The sequence below is a fragment of the Somniosus microcephalus genome, unplaced genomic scaffold (assembly GCF_052327205.1).
Source record: "Somniosus microcephalus isolate GS21.2 unplaced genomic scaffold, FLI_Smic_1.0 unresolved_chr1, whole genome shotgun sequence".
NCBI lineage: Eukaryota > Metazoa > Chordata > Chondrichthyes > Squaliformes > Somniosidae > Somniosus > Somniosus microcephalus.
The window spans coordinates 52,763,006-52,783,275 of NW_028225179.1; the positions used below are offsets into that span (position 1 = coordinate 52,763,006).

The following is a 20,270-nucleotide window of genomic DNA, read 5'->3' on the forward strand; positions in this document are numbered from 1 at the left end:
GTATCCCCACTATTTAAAAAAGGTGGTAGAGAAAAACGGGGAAGTATAGACCGGTAAGCCTTACATATGTAGTGGGGAAAATGCTAGATTCCATTATAAAAATGTAATAGCAGAGCACGTGGAAAACAGTGACAAGATCGGACAAAGTCAAAATCGATTTACAAAAGGTAAATCATGCTTGACTAATCTACTGGAAAGTTTTCAGGACGTAACTGGTAGAATAGATAAGCGGCAACCCGTGGATGTGGTGCATTTGGACTTTCAGAAGGCTTTTGATATGGACCCGCATAAGAGACTAACATGCAAAGTTAACGCACATGGGACTGGGGGTAAGGTACTGACTTGAATAGAAAACTGGTTGGCAGACGGGAAGCAATTAATTGGAATAAACAGGTCTTTTTCCAAGTGGCAGGCAGTGACCAATGGGGTACCGCAGGGATCGGTGCTAGGATCCCAGTTATTCACAATATATATTAATGATCTAGACGAGGAAACTAGATGTAATATCTTCAAGTTGGCAGAAGGCACAAAGCTGGGTGGGCGTGTGTGCTATGAGAAGGATGCAGAGAAACTCCAGTATGATTTGGACAGGTTGGGCTATTGGGCTGATGCATGGCAGATGCAGTATAATGTGGATAAATGCGAGGTTCTCCACTTTGGTGGCAAAAACCGGAAGGCAGATCATTATCTGAACAGCAATAGATTGGAAAAATGGGAAGTCCAGCGAGAACTGTGTGTCGTTGTGCACCAATTGCTGAAGGTCAGCATGCAGGTGCAGCAGGCGGTTAAAAAGGCAAATGGTATGCTGTCCTTCATAGTGAGAGGATTCGAGTACAGGAGCAAAGATCTCTTGCTGCAGTTCTACACGCCTTGGTGAGACCACACCTTGAGTATTGTGTGCAGTTTTGGTCGCCTTATCTGTGGAAGGATGTTCTTGCCATGCAGGGAGTGCAGCGAAGATTCACTAGCCTGATACCTGGAATGGAAGTAATGATGTATGAAGAGAGATTCGGTCGATTAGGCTCATATTCGCTAGAGTTTAGAAGATTGAGAGGGGATCTCATTGAAACTTATACAATTCTAACAGGACAGACAGACTAGATGTAACGAGAAAGGATTAATTAGCAATCTTGTTGTACGAGGCCCCTTGGGTCGGAGCGATTATAAAATGATCGAATTTTTCATTAAGATGGAGAATGAAATAGTCGACCTATAGACTAGTGTCCTAAATGTAAATAAAGAAAACTATGATGGTCTGAGGTGCGAGTTGGGTAGGATTGATTGGGGAGTGGCACTCAAAGGGTTGACGGTGGATAGGCAATGGCACACATTCAAAGGCCACATGGATCAACTACAGAATTTGTACATCCCAGTTTGGCATAAAAATAAAGCAAAAAAGGTGAAGCAACCGTAGCTAACAAGGGAAATTAGGGATAGCATAAGATCCAAGGAGAGGACATATAAATTGGCCAGAAAAAGCAGTAATCCTGAGGATTGGGAGCAATTTAGGATTCAACAAAGGAGGACAAAGGGATTAATTAAGAAAGGGAAATTAGAATATGAGAGTAAGTTTTCAGGGAACATAAAAACTGACTGTAAAAGATTTTATAGATTTCTGAAGAGAAAAAGATTGGCGAAGTCAAGCGTAGGTCCCTTGCAGTCAGAATCAGGGGAATTTATAATGGGGAGTAAAGAAATGGCAGACCAATTAAATACATATTTTGGTTCTGTCTTCAAAAAGGAGGAAACAAATAACCTCCTAGAGATGTCGGGGAACATAAAGTCTGATGAAATGGAGGAACTGAAAGAAATCAGTATATGCCGGAAATGGTGTTAGGGAAATTCATGGGATTGAAGACCGATAAATCCCCAGGGCCTGATAACCTACATCCTAGGATACTTAAGGAAGTGGCCCTAGAATTAATAGATGCATCGCTGATCATTTTCCAACATTCGATGGAATCTGGAACAGTTCCCATGGATTGGAAGGTAGCTAATGTTACCGCACTATTCAAAAATTTGGTGGAGAGAAAACGGGGAATTACAGACTGGTAAGCCTGACATTGGTAGTGGGGAAAATGCTAGAGTCCATTATAAAAGATGTAACAGCAGAACACTTGGAAAGCAGTGACAAGGTTGGACAAAATCAACACGGATTTACAAAAGGTAAATCGTGTTTGACTAATCCACTGGAGTTTTTTGAGGATGTAACTGGTAAAATAGATAAGGTAGAACCAGTGGATGTGATGTATTTGGACTTCCAGAAAGCTGTCGATAAGGTCCCACATAAGAGATTAGCGTGTAAAGTTAAGGCACATGGGATTGGGGGCAAGGTATTGACTTGGAGAGAGAACTGGTTGGCAGACAGAAAGCAAAGAGTTGGAATAAACGGGTCTTTTTCCGAGTGGCAGGCAGTGACTAGTGCGGTAACGCAGGGATCGGTCCTTCGACCCAAGCTATTTAAAATATATGGTAATGATCTAGACAAGGGAAGTCGATGTGATATCTCCAAATTTACAGACGAAACAAAGCCTAGTGGGCGTGTGTGCTGTGAGGAGGATGCCGAGAAACTCCAGGATGATTTGGACAGGTTGGGGGATTGTGCAAAAAGCGTGGCAGATGCAATATAACGTGAATAAATGTGAAGTTATCCACTTTGGTGGCAAAAATAGGAAGGCAGATTACTATCTGAATGGCAATAGATTGGGTGAAGGGGAAGTGCAAAGAGACCTGGGTGTCCTGTGCACCAATCGCTCAAGGTTAGCATGCAGCTGCAGCAGGCGGTTAAGAAGGCAAATGGTATGTTGGCCTTCATAGCGAAAGGGTTTGAGTACAGGAACAAGGATGTCTTGCTGCAGTTATGCAGGGCCTTGGTGAAACCACATCTTGAGTATTGTGTGCAGTTTTAGTCGACTTATCTGAGGAAGGATGTTCTTGCCATGGAAGGAGTTCAGCGAAGATTCACCAGGCTGACACCTGGGAGGCAGGAATAATGTATGAGGAGAGATTTGGTCGATTGGGATTGTACTCTCTGGAGTTTACAAGAATGAGAGGGGATCTCATTGAAACTTATAAAATTCTGACAGAACAGACAGACTAGATGCAGGAAGGCTGTTCCCGATGGCGGGGAGTCCAGAACCAGGGGTCATAATTTAAGCATAAGGGGAAAGCCATTTAGGACTGAGATGAGGAGGAATTTCTTCACCCAGAGAGTGGTGAACCTGTGGAATTCTCTACCACAAAAGACAGTTGAGGCCAATTCATTAAATATATTCAAGAAGGAGTTAGATATATTTCTTAAGGCTAAATGGGTCAAGGGATATGGGGAGAATGCAGGGAGAGGGTACTGAATTCGGATGATCAGCCATGATATCATTGAATGGCGGAGCAGGCTCGAGGGGCCGAATGGCCTACTCCTGCTCCTATTTCCTAAGTTTCTATGTTTCGATGTCTGTCTCCTGGAATGTGTTTTGCTTTTCACTTTAGTATTGCAGCTCTCATAAAATTGCTGCTGACAGTAAATAATAATTCTAATAGGCCGAAGACCGTTAAAAAAACAAGCCTGGAGGCTTTGTGTCTTAATGCGAGGAGCATTCGTAATAAGGTGGATGAATTAGCTGTGCAAATAGAGGTAATCGAATATGATTTGATTGGGATTACGGAAACATGGATCCAGGGTGGCCAAGGCTGGTAACTCAACATGCAGGGGTATTCAATATTCAGGAAAGATAGGCAAAAAGGAAAGGGAGGTGGGGTAGCTTTGCTGGTTAAAGAAAGGATTAACACAATTGTAAGGAAAGATATTGGCTCTGATTATGTGGAATCTGTATGGATAGAACTGAGAAAAACCAAGGGGCAGAAAACGTTAGTGGGAGTGGTATATAGACCTCCAAACAGTAATGTGGAGGTTGGGGATGGCATTAAAAGGGAAATTAGAGAAGAGGACAATAAGGGCACAGCAGTCATCATGGGTGACTTTAATCTACATATAGATTGGGCTAACCAAATTAGTAACAATACTGTGGAGGAGGAATTCCTGGAGCGTTTACGGGATGGTTTCCTGGACCAATACGTCGAGGAACCAACCAGAGAGCAGGCCATCTTAGACTAGGTATTATGTAACGAGAAAGGATTAATTAGCAATCTTGTTGTATGAGGCCCCTTGGGTCGGAGCGATCATAAAATGATCGAATTCTTCATTAAGATGGAGAATGAAGTAGTCGACCCAGAGACTAGGGTCCTAAATGTAAATAAAGGAATCTATGATGGTCTGCGGTGCGAGTTGGGTAGGATTGATTGGGGAAAGTCACTCAAAGGGTTGACGGTGGATAGGCAATGGCACACATTCAAAGACCGCATGGATAAACTACAGAATTTGTTCATCCCAGTTTGGCATAAAAATAAAACAAAAAAGGTGATGCAACCGTGGCTAACAAGGGAAATTAGGGATAGCATAAGATCCAAGGAGAGGACATATAAATTGACCAGAAAAAGCAGGAATACCTGAGGATTGGGAGCAGTTTAGGATTCAACAAATAAGGACAAAGAGATTAATTCAGAAAGGGAAATTAGAATATGAGAGTATGCTTTCAGGGAACATAAAAACTGACTGTAAAAGCTCTTATAGATATATGAAGAGAAAAAGATTGGTGAAGTCAAGTGTAGATCCCTTGCAGTCAGAATCGGGAATTTATAATGGGGAACAAAGAAATGGCTGACCAATTAAATACATATTTTGGTCCTGTCTTCACAAAGGAGGACATAAATAACCTCCTAGAGATGTCGGGGAACATAGAGTCTGATGAAAGTGAGGAACTGAAAGAAATCAGTATATGTCGGGAAATGGTGTTAGGGAAATTGATGGGATTGAAGGCCGATAAATCCCCAGGGCCTGATAACCTACATCCTAGGATACTTAAGGAAGTGGCCCTAGAAATAATAGATGCATTGCTGATCATCTTCCAACATTTGATGGAATCTGGAACAGTTCCCATGGATTGGAAGGTAGCTAATGTTAACCCACTATTCAAAAAAGTTGGTAGAGAGAAAACGGGGAATTACAGACTGGTAAGCCTGACATTGGTAGTGGAGAAAATGCTAGAGTCCATTATAAAAGATGTAATAGCAGAGCACTTGGAAAGCAGTGACAGGATCGGACAAAATCAACGTGGATTTACAAAACGTAATTCGTGCTTGACTAATCCACTGGAGTTTTTTGAGGTTGTAACTGTTAAAATAGATAAGGGAGAACGAGTGGATGTGGTGTATTTCGACATCCAGAAGGCTGTCGATAAGGTCCCGCATAAGAGATTGGCGTGTAAAGTTAAGGCACGTGGGGTTGGTGGCAAGGTATTGACTTGGATAGAGAACTGGTTGGCAGACAGAAAGCAAAGAGTTGGAATAAACGGGTCTTTTTCTGAGTGGCAGCAGTGACTAGTGGGGTACCGCACGGATCGGTCCTTCGGCCCAAGCTATATATATTAATGATCCAGACAAGGGAACTTGAAGTAATATCTCCAAATTTGCAGACGAAAAAAGCTGGGTGGGCTTGTGTGCTGTGAAGAGAATGCTGAGAAATTCCAGGATCATTTGGACAGGTTGGGTGATTGGTGATTGGTGATTGGGCAAAAAGCATGGCAGATGCAATATAACGTGGATAAATGCGAGGGTATCCACTTTGGTGGCAAATACAGGAAGGCAGATTAATATCTGAATGGTAATAGATTGGGAGAAGGGGAAGGGCAACGAGACCAGGGTGTCCTTGTGCACCAGTCGCTGAAGGTAAGCATGCAGGTGCAGCAGGCGGTTAAGAAGGCAAATGGTATGTTGGCCTTCGTAGCGAAAGGGTTTGAGTACAGGAACAAGGATGTCCTGCTACAGTTGTACAGGGGCTTGGTGAGACCACATCTTGAGTATTGTTTGCTGTTTTGGTCGCCTTATCTGAGGAAGGGTATTCTTGCCATGGAAGGAGTTCAGCGAACATTCACCAGGCTGATACCTGGGATGACAGGAATGATGTATGAGGAGAGATTGGTTCGATTGGGCGTATACTCGCTGGAGTTTAGAAGAATGAGAGGGGATCTCATTGAAACTTATAAAATTCTGAAAGACTGGACAGACTAGATGCAGGAAGGATGTTCCCGATGGTCGGGGAGTCCAGAACTAGGGGTCACAGTCTAAGGATAAGGGGTAAGCCATTTAGGACAGAAATGTGGAGGAATTTCTTCACCCAGAGAGTGGTGAACCTGTGGAATTCTCTACCACAGAAGGCAGTAGAGGCCAATTCATTAAATATATTCAAGAAGGAGTAGCAATTATTTTTTAAGGCTAAAGGGATCAAGGGGTATGGGGAGAAAGCAGGGACAGGGTACTGAATTTAGATGATCAGCCATGATCGCATTGAATGGCGGAGTAGGCTCGAGGGGCCGAATGGCCTACCCCTGCTCCTATCTTATATGTTTCTATTTTTAACTCTGGAACAATCTGCTGGTTCGGGCAGTGGACGCCGATTCGCTGTATTTCTTCAAGCGAGAGCTGGACCTGTTTCTGGCTGGGGCAGATTCACCTCTTGCAACAGCTCGGTACTGTGAGGGATACAGGGCCAGGGTGATTTCCTGGGCTAATTCCACTCACCTAGATGTGTCAGAGAGGATTTTCCCCGAATAGAATCCGAGATGGAATGGACACACGCTGTTTGAAAGGCGGGCTGATGGGGTTTTGGTGGCAGTTAAATTCTACACTGGCTGAACGGCTATGTTGCCAACGGCTCGTTGTTTTGGTGGTGTGATTCTCGCTAAAGGGTTTCACTGATTGATATGTGAGGTCACATGTACAAATCCCGGACAAGCACAATATGTTCCCATTTGTAGTGAATAACCATCAGTTTCTTGCGCAGCACAAACCATCTTGCCTCGCGCTTGCTGCAACATATATGTAATAATAATGACGCACGCCTTCAATGCATCATTATTGTGATTCGAGTTCCGAGCAATGTCAGGCTCCATAATCATAATTGATCATAAGCTGCCATTCAGCGATTCTGGTTTGTCTAAATTGAGACTCAAAATGAAAAAGTCCTCGTTTGCTCCGCGTTTCTATAGACTCCCACGTCCCTATAATGTCCGATTCTCCCAGTTATTCACACAGAAATTGCTGCCCTGCCAATCCAGGTCAGTAAGCACAGGAGTGATGGCTGGATGGGACTTGGTGCGAGTAAGGACATGGGCAGGCAGGATTACCTCAGTTTTCTGAAGGATGGAACGTAGCAGGCCGGCCAGGCGTGCTTTGGAATAGTCAAGCCTGTTGTTTTCTGTTCTGGTCACCGCACGCAGGAAGAATATATTGTCCTTGGAGTGGTGCAGTGCAGATTTACCAGATTAATACCGTGGCTTACAGGGTTAAATTATGAGGATTAATTGTATAAATTTGGCTTCTGTTCTCTTGAATGTAGTAGGTTGATGGGTGAGCTGATCATGGTGTTTTAAGTGTTAAAAGGTTTAATAGTGTAGATAGAGTTAAACTCCTTCCTCTGACTGGGGAATCAAGTACAAGGGGGAAAAACTTAAAACTACAGCCGCTGCATTCAAAAGTCAAATCCGAAAGCATCTTTTCACATAAAGGTTTGTAGGAATCTGGAACTCTCTCCCCAATAATTCCGTGGGGGTCAATTGTTGCTTCCAAGACTGAGATCGGCAAGTTGTTGTTAGGTAAGGGGATCAAGCTATATGGAGCAACGCCAGACAAATGTAGGTGAGGTGCAGATCAGCCATGAACTAATGTAATGCCGGAGCAGGTAGAAGGTTGAAAGCACTACACCCGCTCTATGTTCGGGAATTCTGTTCTCTTCCTTCTCAGATAAGTTTACCCTATATTAGGTGTCTGCAGACTGGATCAAGAAATCGTCCTTTCACTCCTTCTATTCTGGAAGGTCGCTTCCCCCGAAGCAACTCCACCCTTCATTCTCCTTTTCCAGTTCTGGCACAGCTAGAAGCAGAGGAGGTCGAAGCTGGACCAGGTTCAACCATACACAGCAGTACTGCGCAGCAGCCAGCAGAGGGAGCAGCAGAACCAGATGGTGCAATACTGCACAGCGGCCAGAGGAGGGAGCAGATGTACCAGGTGGTGCAATACTGCACAGCGGCCAGAGGAGGCTGCAGCAGTGCCAGGTGGTGCAATACTACACAGCGGCCAGAGGAGGGAGCAACAGTACCAGACACACCTGGATACTGTTGAACAAACATACACACGTGGAGGGATTTTACCCCTACCCGCTCGGGGTTAAAATCGAAATTTTCAGCCTAGTATGGAGGCAGCTGCGGCAATGGAGAGATCTACAAGAAAGTAACTCATGTGGAATACCAGATTACAAGAAGAAACAGCCTCAAAAGTAAAAGTGAGCTCTTTAGGGCTGATATCAGGAGAATGATCAACACTTAGAATGGACTCCAGGCAGAGCGGTGGTGGTTAAACCCTCGGAATGATTTATAGGAATAAACTGGATTAAACAATGAAGTGAAGACTATGGATGCCCTGGAGGGCTGTATTAGAATGGGCTGAATGGCCTTCCTCAGAGGTAAGGATCTTGTGATCATTGCGGGTAGGTGTGAAAACTGTGTCCTTCCCAGTCCCAATCATTATTTATCTTAATGACTGCCTGTATATTGAATAAAACTGGGACATCAATCATTCTGGCCAATTTTTATTCCTCAATCAACATAAGAAAAAATAACAGATGATCTGGTCATTATCTGATTGCTGTTTGTGGCAGCTTGCTGTGCGCAAATTGGTAACCATGTTTCCTACATTACAACACTGATGTACAACAGTACTTCATTGGCTGTAAAGTGCTTTGGGACGTCCGTTTGTGGTAAAAGGCGCACAATAAATGCAAATCTTTTGTTCATTTATCTACTTTAATGCGATGAAAATCCAGAACTGGTTGAATATCGCATTCAACTTCCAGAAAAAATTCGTTTATACAAATAGTAGGCCGTAGAGATTACCTTTGATCCGGCATATTTGCACTGACCCTCTTACCAAAGCGCTTGAGATTCACGTGGATTGATTTGGAAACTGCTCTTTTATCTTTCCAAATGTTTCAAAGGGAATTCAAGGTCAAAAGTCGAGAGCAAAATGAGGGCTCGTCCGGGATTTGAACCCGGGACCTCTCACATATTCTATGCTAATTAACCCGAAGCGAGAATCATACCCCTAGACCAACGAGCCATTGATATAAAAAGCAGCACTTAGAGCGTTTCCATAAGTAAGCCATGTGTTGGCTGTTCTTGATAAGCAGAGCACTTGAGCCCGGGACAGCTCTGACATTGCCTTGTCTGCCAGTCTTCTGAAGCGCCGCACTGCTCCACTCAGACAGTTAATGAATTGTTAGGACGGTAATGTATAGAGGCAGCAGGTACCCATCCCGAGAGCAGCAGCAGCGTTTCTGCATTAGTTTGGTGCGAGGCCTCAGATTTGCACAATATCTCAGCAAAGGCAGTGAGAAGATATGGAGGCAGTGAGTGATGCAACAACCGCCCAGGAAGTGACCATTCGTTTCTGTGACTGAGGCAAGTTTTGTTTGGGCAGGGGGTTTAATCTCAGTTCATAGCCCCACCCATCTCCTCCCATGCCCATCGTGATTTCTGCCACATTTGCACATTCAGGACCAGGCCCGGCAGATTCATCCCTGTCTCACCCGGGGGCGCTGAGGCTCCAACCGCCCCTGATTATCATTTCACCCATCTGTAAATTAAAACGTAAATAAAACTGCTTTACAAAGCACAGGTGAGGACGGAGACGCTGTGACCTTTTGACGAAATCTCAGCCCCATCAGACAGATGTTTTTGTCTATAAAGATCAAAGCAGTTCCTATTTAGTCCCAGAAAACTTCGGTTCAGACCCGTAAGCATATTTAGACCTACAAGGTCAGTGGGAGCACCATCACAGGCACAGACTTTATAGACGGAGCCAGTCAGCTCCTACCCTAACACAGGGAGCACCACCACAAGCACAGGCTTTCCTACACAGACCTAGGTAGCTCCTACCCTGACACAGGGAGCACCATCACAAGCACAGACTTTCATACACAGACCCAGTCAGCTCCTGCCCTGACACAGGTACCACCATCACAGACACAGACTTAACTACACAGACCCAGGGAGCTCCTATACTGACACAGGGAGCGTCACCATAGGCACCGACTGTCCTACACAGACCCAGGGAGCTCCTACCCCGAACCGGGAGCACCATCACAGGCACAGACTGTCCTACACAGACACAGGGTGCTCCTACCCTGACACAGGGAGCACCGTCACAGGCACAGACTATCCTACAGAAAACCAGATAGCTCCAACCCTGATCCATGGAACACATGTGCTGACCCAAGAGCTCCTGCTCCGACCCATTCGCTCCTACATAGACCCAGACAATTCCTACAATGACTCAGCCAGCACCTATGCATGGGCCACTACACTGACATGGGAACTTCCTACACGGGCATGGACAGTTCCAAGAAAGGCACAGAATGTGCCTACACGGACCCAGGCATTCCTACGCAGAACCAGACAGCACATACACAGACCCAGACATTCCTATTCAAAACTAGACAGCTCCGACGCAGACCCAGGCCGCTCCTACACAGACATTCCTACACAGACCCAGACAGCTCCTGCTCAGACCCAGACCTTCCTACACAGACACAGACAGCTCCTACAAAGACCCAGGCACTCATACACAAATCCAGACAGATCCTGCACAGACCCAGATATTCCTACACAGACCCAGACATCTGCATCATAGAAACCTAAGCAAAATGCTGCTGATGCTGGAAATCTGAAATAAAAACAGTAAATGCTGGATATACTGAGCAGGTCTGGCAGCATCTGTGGAGAGAGAAACAGTTAATGTTGCAGGTTGATTGCCTTTCGTTAGCTTCTTCATAAACCCTGGTTGCTCCTACACAAACCTGGAAAGAACCTACACTGACTCAGATATAACATACAGAGCCAAACAATTCCTACCCTGACACAGACTGCCCTTACACAGATCCAGATATAACGTACCGGCCCTGACAGCTCCGACCCTGACACAGACAGCGCTTACTCAGATCCAGATATAATATGCAGAACTAGACAGATGCTACCCTGACACAGACTGCCCTTACACAGATCCAGGTGGTTGGCCCAGAAATTAGGTTCGGGGGCTTGCCGCGCGTGCAAGCCCCCGATGTGCACTCACCCGGCACGCCGACATCTGAAGCCTGGGCCTGCTTGCAATTCCTGTCACTGGCCCGGTTCAGATGTCAGCGCGCTGCGCTTGCCTGATCCAGCGGCGTAGTTTGTGCGATGTGCCGGCTGGGATCAGGTGAGCACTATGCAGCCAATCAGGGGAGGGGAAACTTCATTCATGAGTTTATAGTAAGATCTGTCAAACTCATGAAAAGTAGTGCGCCCAAAAGATTAGTTTAACTTTAAATAAAATTTAAAAAAGCTTCCCAATAATTATATAAACTATAAATAACTTTAAAAAACCATTTTAAACAATTAATCACATTTTTGAAAAAAATAATTTTTTAAGAAATCGGGTCTAAAAATAAACTTACCTTACTGTAAAGTCCTTAAGAACAATAAAGCTGTGGAAAAAATGTTATAATTCTAAATAATAGACCACTTACCTTAAAGAATCAAGTCCTTACGCCTCCTTTTTATATGTCTAAAAAGTTCAGGCCCTTGCACACGGGCAAACCTGTCAAAAAGAAGAAAGTTCAACGCGTGCGCGCAGGACCTCTGAACCCCTTGGAGGAAATGCTGGTTTCCTGCTCATGCGCTGTGCATGCTGATATCCGGCACTTCCAACGGGCCCACACGTGAGTACCCCGTCCGTACTCACGCGTTGGGACCGGAATTACTGGCCCAACTGTATGTTGGCATCGTCAGAAGAGATGCGATGGAGAGGGAGGAACTTAGAAAAAGGAATAGAGTCCTTACAGGAAGCAAGGTGGGAGGACGTGGCGTCAAGTTAGCTTTGGGAGCAGCTGGGCTTCTTTGGTTGAAGTGAGTAGATTCAAAGGAGAAGTAGTTCAATGTAAGTTCAATACAAGTTCAGCCAGGCGGTGGAGGGTGGTAGTGGATGGTGACTGTGATGGCCTCCGTTCAAGGAAGAAGCGGAGGGTCATCCAGCCGTCCTGGTGGGGGATGGAGGTGTAGCGGGATTGGACGCCCACAGTGAAAGGGAGACGGTGAGGACCAGGAAACAAGAATGTAAGTGATGTTATTTTTCCCACAGCAGCTTTCAAATCACTGGCATTATCAATGGATTTGTATTTTGACGTGAAAGGAATTTGTTGAATTGTGTACAACTGCGCGTCGCTGTTTATATCACCAGGATGGCCGAGTGGTTAAGGGATCTGAGTGAAGATTGAATGTACGTCATTACGTGTGAATTCTGAGCCCCCCAATGTTGGATGTTATCGATTGTGATAACTCATCGAAGTATTGTAATCATTGGAAAGGAAATTTCAATATTTATATTTCACATTTCCAGGCAGCGTTGCTACATTTACAGCAGGTGCTCCGCCGATTGACAGAAAATAGGAGAAGGAGTGGGCCACTCAACTCTTCGAGCATATTCCACCATTCAGTGAGATCATGGCTGACCTGGATCTTAACTTCACCCACCTGCTTTGAACGTCTAATCCATTCGTACCCTTGTCTAAAAGAAAACTATCGATCTCAGGTTTAAATTATTAATTTAATTGGCAAAAGAACGCGAGGTGAGATTAGATTGTTTTATTACTGAGGCGATGAGTTTTTTTATTACTCAGAGGGTAGTTATGGTCTGGAATTCATTGTCTGAACTGTTGGTGGAAGCAGATCGGATCGCTGATGCAATAGTCAGGAGGGAATTGGATAAATACTTGATGACGAACAATGTGCAGGGCTGTGGGGAAAGTGCGCCATTCTATGGTTCTATGATGCGACAATCCTCTACCTCAGTGACCTTGTGTTTTCACCGGTAAACCGCAGGTCACGTCTCCAATTCACGCCCGTGCCGGCAGCGACTTTCTCACCTTTAATGTGATGTTTCTCTTTTTCTCGCTCTATGATTCGCTCTATTTCTCTCTGTTGCTGTATTTATTTCCTGGTGTCAGTCTCTCTGTATGTCTCACTCAGCCTCAGTCACTTTCTGTAAGCTTTTCTAATTGGGTGACTGTTTATCCGTCCAACTATTACCTTCTCTCCGTCACTCTCTCCATCGCCCCCCCACATCATTTTACTCTGCACCTCACGTGTTAACCCTTTAAGCGCTGGTTCAGTTTACAGCTTGCTGATCCTGAGTGTTTCACGTGCATTTTAACATTATTCCTTCATAGGTGTTCGGTGTTGAACGGGAGGGTTACATGGTCTATGGGCTAAAAGCCGAGGGAGTTCTTGTTTAGTTACGCACGATCAGTTCAATGCTTCACTTGCCCAGCTGCTGTGCTTTTGCAGTTCAGCTTTTCACCGTCCGTAGCTTTAGAAAATGTCTTTATCCTCTCACATTTTTAGATTATGCTGACGTGTAGTTTGCTCGGCGCTGAAAACTAAATTTAGAGTCTGCAAGGGATTTGTCGAATTTTCAAGCACTGCGCGGCACGGATTCTATCACCAGGATGGCCGAGTTTTTAAGGCGTTAGATTAAATTCTAATAGAAGTGTGTTTGCGTGTGCTCGAACCCCACTTCTGGTAGATGCTCAGGCAACGGGGGTTGAAAATAAAACATCCAGCCAATTTTGGTATGAAATGGATTAAAAGTCATTTGATCTCTGCAAGGGATGGTGCCATATTTATAATTCACCCTTCAAGACAGCGTTTCTTCATTTACAATTGGTGTTCTGAACATAGGAACAGGAGGAGGCCATTCAGCCCCTTGAGCCTTTTCGCCATTCACTGAATTCCTGTCTGAGCTGTGTCTTAACTCCATCCATCTGCTTTGGCAACACATCATTTCAACGCATGTCTAGCAAAGACGTACCGATCTCAGGTTAACATTATTAGTTGAGCTGGCATATACTGCTATTTTGTGGGAGAGAGTTCCACACTGCTGCCAACATTCACGTGCAGAAATGCTTCCTAACTTCTTCCCCGAATGGCCTGCCTCTGATTTTACAATTATGTCCCCTTGTCCTAGACTCCGCCACCAACGGCTAAACATGATTTCTCTCTATCTACCTTATCAATTCGTTTCAAAATCTTAAAAACCTCAATCAAATGCTACAACCTTCTAAATTCCAGGAAGTAGAAGCCCAGTTTATGTAATCGCTCCTCATATTTTAACCCTTGGAGCGCTGGTAACGTTTTGGTGAATGTGCACTGCAACCCCTCCATTGTCAATCTATACTTTCTAACGGCCGGTGCCCAGAACTGTACATAGAACCAAGTATCTGTTAGCTGTAGAATAACTTCCTCTCCTTTATATTCTAGCCTCTCGTTATAAAGCCTTATATGCTGTGCGATTTCTTGATTATTTCTGTACCTTACTGCTACCTTTTAGTGGTCTGTGTGCATGAACCCGAAATAACTTCGGAACTCCACTGTTCCGATCTGTGCACCATGTAATCAATACTCCGATCTACATTTTTGGTCTAAAATGAATGACGACATAATTACCTGCATTGAAATCCATCAGGCACGGTTTCGCCCATTCACTTAAGCTATCAATATATCTTTGTAATTATATGCTGCTGGCTACACGACTTACCGTAGCACCAACCTTTGTATCATCGGCAAACTTGGATATATGGCTCTATATTGTGTTTTCTAAGTCATTAATGACGATAGAAGGAACAATTTATTTAATATCAACATTTATGAATGGGCCTTGCTGGGACAACCTGGCAGGGTCTGTGGGGAGAGGAAGTTGGAGTTAAGGTTTCAGCCCGATGATCATCTGTTACTACAAATAAACATCACGCAATTGTTAGTAGTTTTTAAATAGTGAAAAAGAAAACTCGCTCTCCTATAGCAGCTTTCACGACCATGGGACGTCCGGATTGCTCACGAATGCTCAGTCTGAGTCCCGACAGGACCACTAGGATCCAGACCTCATTACACCCTTGATCCTAACATGGCCAAAGGCGAGGTGAGAGTGATTGCTCTTAGCATCAAAATAGCATTAGGCCGAATGTTGCATCAAGGAGCCCGAGTAAAATTGAAGTCAATGGAATCTTTCGGGGGACGTGGGGTAGGGGGAAACTCCTCTGCTGGACACATGCCTAACATAAAGGAAGATGCTTGTGGTTGTTGGAGGCCAATCATATCAGCACCGGGACATCACTGCAGGAGTTAATCTTCACCTGCTTCATCAAAGACCTTCCCTCTATCATAAGGTCAGAAGTGGGGATGTTCAGCGATGATTGCACAGTGTTCAGTTCCATTCTCATCCCATCAGATAATGAAGCAATCCTGGCCTGCATGCAGCAAGAACTGGACAACATTCAGGCTTGAGTTGATACGTAGAAAGTAACAATCGCGCTACACAAGTGCCAAAGCTTCTTCCACAGCACCTCCCAAAACCGATGCCTGTACCTCCTAGAAGGACAAGAGCAGTTAGTGCATGGGAACACCAACACCTGCAAGTTCCCCTCCAAGGCATGCACCATCCTGACTTGGAAATATATTGTCGTTCCTTCATTGTCGCTGGGTCAAAATCCGGGAACTCCTTCCCTAACAGCACTCTGGGTATCTTCACCTCACGGACTGCAGTGGTTCAAAAAGGCACTCATCACCACCTTCTCAAGGGCAATTGGGGATGGTCAATAAATGCTAGTATTGCCAGCGACCCCCACATCGCATGAATGGCGAATGTTTTAAAAAAAATTGCTTTACAGAAAATGAAGTACTTTTTGAAGCGTGGTCACTGCTTGTAATGTATGAAAACACGGCTGCCAATTTCTACACAGCAAGATCCCACTGGTGATGTTGGCTCTCGGACACAGATATGCCCAGGACACCTAGGAGAACGCACTACCTGTTAGAATCATAGAACCCTAGAAATTTGCGGCACAGAAGGAGGGCCATCGGCTCTGGACGAAAGACCTATCCAGCCTAATCCCACTTTCCAGCTACTGGTCCGTAGCCTTGCAGTTTACGGCACATCAAGTGCATATCCAAGTACTTTTCAAATATGATGAGGGTTTCTGCCTCTACCACCATTTCAGGTAGTGCGTTCCAGACCTCCACCACCCTTTGGGTGATAAAAGTTCTCCTGAACACCCCTCTAATCCTTCTACCAATTACTTTAAATCTATGGCTCCTTGTTAGTGACCTCTCTGCTAACTGAAATAGGTGCTTCCTATCCACTCTAGCTCGGCCCCTCATAATTTTATACACCTCAATTAAGTCTCCCCTCCGCCTCCCCTGTTCCAAAGAAAACAACTCCAGTCTGTCCAATCTTTCCTCAACGCCAACATTCTCCAGTCCTGGCAACACCCAGAGGACAACAGAGGACTCAAACTGAATGTAATTGGAAAGAGCACCAGAGGGCAGATGAGGAAACATTTTTTTACATTGCGAGTTATTATAATCTGTAATGCTCTGCCTGAAATGGTGCTGGAAGCAGATTCAATAGTAACTTTCAAAAGGGAATTGGATAAATACTTGAATTGGAAAATTTTGCAGGGGTATGGGGAAAGAGCTGGGAATAATTGGATTGCTCTTTCAAGAGCACGACGGGGCAAATGGCCTCCTTCTGTGATGTATGATTCTCTAATTATCTGAAAGGTTTTATTAAAGGATTCATGTAAATGAGGCTGTTATTTGCCTGCTCCACTATCTCAGTTTATTTCTGTGTACAAGTGCCTGTTCTGTTTCAACCTCATTGAAATGATTCGGGGTTCGGTACTAATGAAGCTCAAGTTAAGCTCTGACATACGGCGTAGTGGCCAAGTGGTAAGGCGTCGGTCTCGTAAACCGAAGAGCATGGGTTCGACCCCCATCTACGCCTCGGGACATTTATCGCATTTAATTTGACATTTTTAATGTTTCTCCTTTTTATCTCTATCAAATACATTCATAACTTTGAGCATTTCTTTCAACTCTCCTCTTGACATTCTTTGCTCTAAAGAGAAAAATCCCTGCTTCTCCAGTCTCTTTGCATAAATGAGGTCCCGCATCCCTGGTACCATTCCAATACATCGATTCTGCACTCCCTCCAAGGCCTTGCCTTCTTTCGTAAAGTGTGGTGCCCAGAATTGAACGCAATACTCCAGCTGAGGCCTCATCGGTGCTTTATAAATGTTTAGCATAATTTCCTTGCTTTTATACTCTATTCAGCTATTAATAAAAGACAGGATCTGAAATCCGTTTACACAGCTTTCTCAACTTATCCTGCCACCTTCAATGATTTGTGTGCGCACACCCCATGTGTTCCAGTTCGTGCACCCTCTTTCAAATTGTACCATTTAGAGCTGGTTAATTAATTGCAGGGGAGAGCATTCTGAGTGGTTTCGGGGCCAGTGGTCTGCAGAGGGAGCCGATTAAACGAAATAATCGGCCCCATTAAAGTTCTACCATTTAGTTTACATTGCCTCTCCTCATTCTTCGGACCAAAATATATCACTTTGCACTTCTTTACGTTAACTTTATCTGCCATGTGTCTGCCCATTTCACCAGTCTCTTTCTCTTCATACTCCCCCTTTGTAGCTCTTACTATCTGCTTTGTGACTCTTTGCTGTTCTTTGTAACTTTCCCATTCACCAGGATCGCTGCAATGTTTTGCATTTGTGTTTGCTTCTCCTTTTATTTTAATGCGGTCTCTTACCTCTAGCTGCCCATGCCTATTTTTTGGCCAGTAAAGTTCTTGCCCCTCAGATGTTTAAACTGATTCAATTTCATCTTAAATTATTTCAGAACACCTCCCACTTCTGGCGTTTTACTTGTGAACAGATTTGCCCAGTTTATTGTGGACAGGCTCTGTCTTGTTGAAGACGGCCTTGCCAAAACGTAGAATCTTTGTAGCTGCTTTGCATTTCTCCCTCTCAAACATTGCGGTGAACTCGAAAATGTTATGATCGCTATTAAATACAGTTTCACGTATGCTAAATCTGATGAATAAATCTGGCTTGTTACTCATTACTAAATCTAATATGGCATGCCAGCTTGTTGGTTCTAGGACATATCGTTGTAGAAACTATCCCGGACACACTTAAAAAACCTTTCTGACAAGTGCTAGTCTGCTTATCCCAATCTCTGTGAAAGTTAATATCCCCCATTAATACAACACTGCCTTTACAATGCGCTTGTCTAATTGCTGCATTTATACAATCTAGCACTTCAGACCAGCGACCAGGGAGCCTATACACAAATCCCACTGTCTTAATCGCTCAGTCTTAAATCGTTTCCTATTTCTTAATTCTAACCATAAATTCTCCACTGTCTGTTTACCTCTCGTTATATCCTCCTTAACATTGAATTGATTTCATCCTGAATCACTAAGGCTACTCCTCCCCCTGCACCATTTCCCTATCTTTCCTGTAGTCCTCCAGCAGCACCTCCGCCCCTTTGTATTCCCGCCATCTTGAGATTAAGGCTAATATTCCATGAACCTAGCATTTTTTTGTACGTGTCCGGTAGTTTGAAGTAATTACTCTACGTGGACTATTAAATCTCTCTGCTCCTCCACAGTTCCTAACTATTTGCCATTTTGAAATTACTCTAATCCACCCGTCAGCCACAGTTTTGCCCATTCACTTAAAGTATAAATGTTCCCTTGCAAATTTCTGCTTCCATCTACACTACTTACTGTGCTGCCTAACCTGGTGCCGTCAGCAAACTTGGACATACGATGGAAGTCATCGAACTGTGAAAGAGGGCTCAGAATGGGAATCGAACTTTGGGCTGGCGTGAAAGGGCGTTGGTATTCGGAATGTACAAAATACAGTCCCCAATGCTCCGCTTATCTGCAGCAGACCGAACGTAATTCGTAATATATGTTCGATCCTTATTGGTTGCTGTAACCTGATGCTGTAGCTCGGTGAATCATTGTTTCAATATGGAAAGGGTTTTGCCTCTGTGGGACAACCAGTTAACACGGTCGGCCGTGAGCTCAAAAATTAATGCTTCTACGAACGATCGGGTAATCTTTACATTATTGGCTCACAGTTTCAGATTTCAACGTGTGTTTTGACTGAAAGGAAATGTGCTACAAACATTGCCAGCTGGGCAGAGCTGACATTCCCACCATTAACCCTGCGATCGGAAGCAGGCACATCAAAAATATGTAAAAGCCTGAGATTGGCTTCACGGAAATCAGATTTCATCTTAGCAGACAAGTCTCCGAAAGGCCAATGGGAGGCTGTACTGGTTGCAAGAGAGCTGGTTAGCTGTGACATGCATATTTCCGCAGTGAGCCAGACCAGACTCTATCCAGGTTTCCACAATGAAAGTCACACCGTTTATTTTGAAAAAGCAAAATGATACTTACATCCTGACTGGTTTCAGTTGATATTTGAGAGATCATTATAAGATCCTGCAGGGCTGCCTCGGTTAATAACAACTGTCTGAAGCTGCATTTCAGACATGCCATCAAATCCATCGTTTTGTTGCCGTTTTCCAGAACCCCGAATGAGTGAGGCCGCGAAAAGCAGCTCTCTTCAATCACCCGCTGCTGGCAAGAAGCCGCGAATGTGGCCTCAGTCAGCGCACTACAGCCCATCTCTGGTGAACACGATACCACTGAAGCAGAGTTGTGCACAACTTTGCATCTCTCGCCTATAGGTGACGTTGTGGAGGTCGATATTATAGAATGGTAGAATATTACAGCACAGAAGTGGGCATTCGGCCCATCGTGCCTGTGCCGGCTCTTTGAAAGAGCGAAACAATTAATCCCACTCCCCTGCAATTTCACCATAGCCCAGTATTTTTTTCAAGTAGTTATCCAATTACATTTTCAAAGTTACGATTGAATCTGCTTCCACTACCCTTTCAGGCAGTGCATTACAGATCTTAAATATCGCTGCGTATTAATGTTTCCTCATCTCTAAACATAACAGAAGTCTTTCATCCCTTGTGCCATTCTAGTAAATCTCTACTGCAGACTCTCTGAGGCCTTTACATCCTTCCTCATTGTGGTGCCCAGAATTTGCCACACTACTCAACCTTATGCCTAAATGATGTTTTATGAAGTTTGAGCATAGATTCCTTGCTTTTGTTCTCTATTTCCCTGTTTATAATATCAAGGATCCCGAATGCCGAATGCTGTCCTGCTGAATATTTAAAATGTTGCCAACCCATCAG

At 44.4% G+C, this 20,270-nt stretch overlaps 2 non-coding genes across 2 annotated transcripts; one reads left to right on the forward strand and one right to left on the reverse strand.

The window, feature by feature from the left end:
• Positions 1–9,136: 9,136 nt before the first annotated feature.
• trnap-cgg (transfer RNA proline (anticodon CGG)) lies at positions 9,137–9,225 on the reverse strand. The gene is given in 2 exon segments: positions 9,137–9,172; positions 9,190–9,225. It is a non-coding gene; the product is annotated as a tRNA-Pro (tRNA).
• A 7,683-nt stretch (positions 9,226–16,908) lies between these two features.
• Positions 16,909–16,980, forward strand: trnat-cgu (transfer RNA threonine (anticodon CGU)). Its single transcript has one exon. It is a non-coding gene; the product is annotated as a tRNA-Thr (tRNA).
• Positions 16,981–20,270: the final 3,290 nt, after the last annotated feature.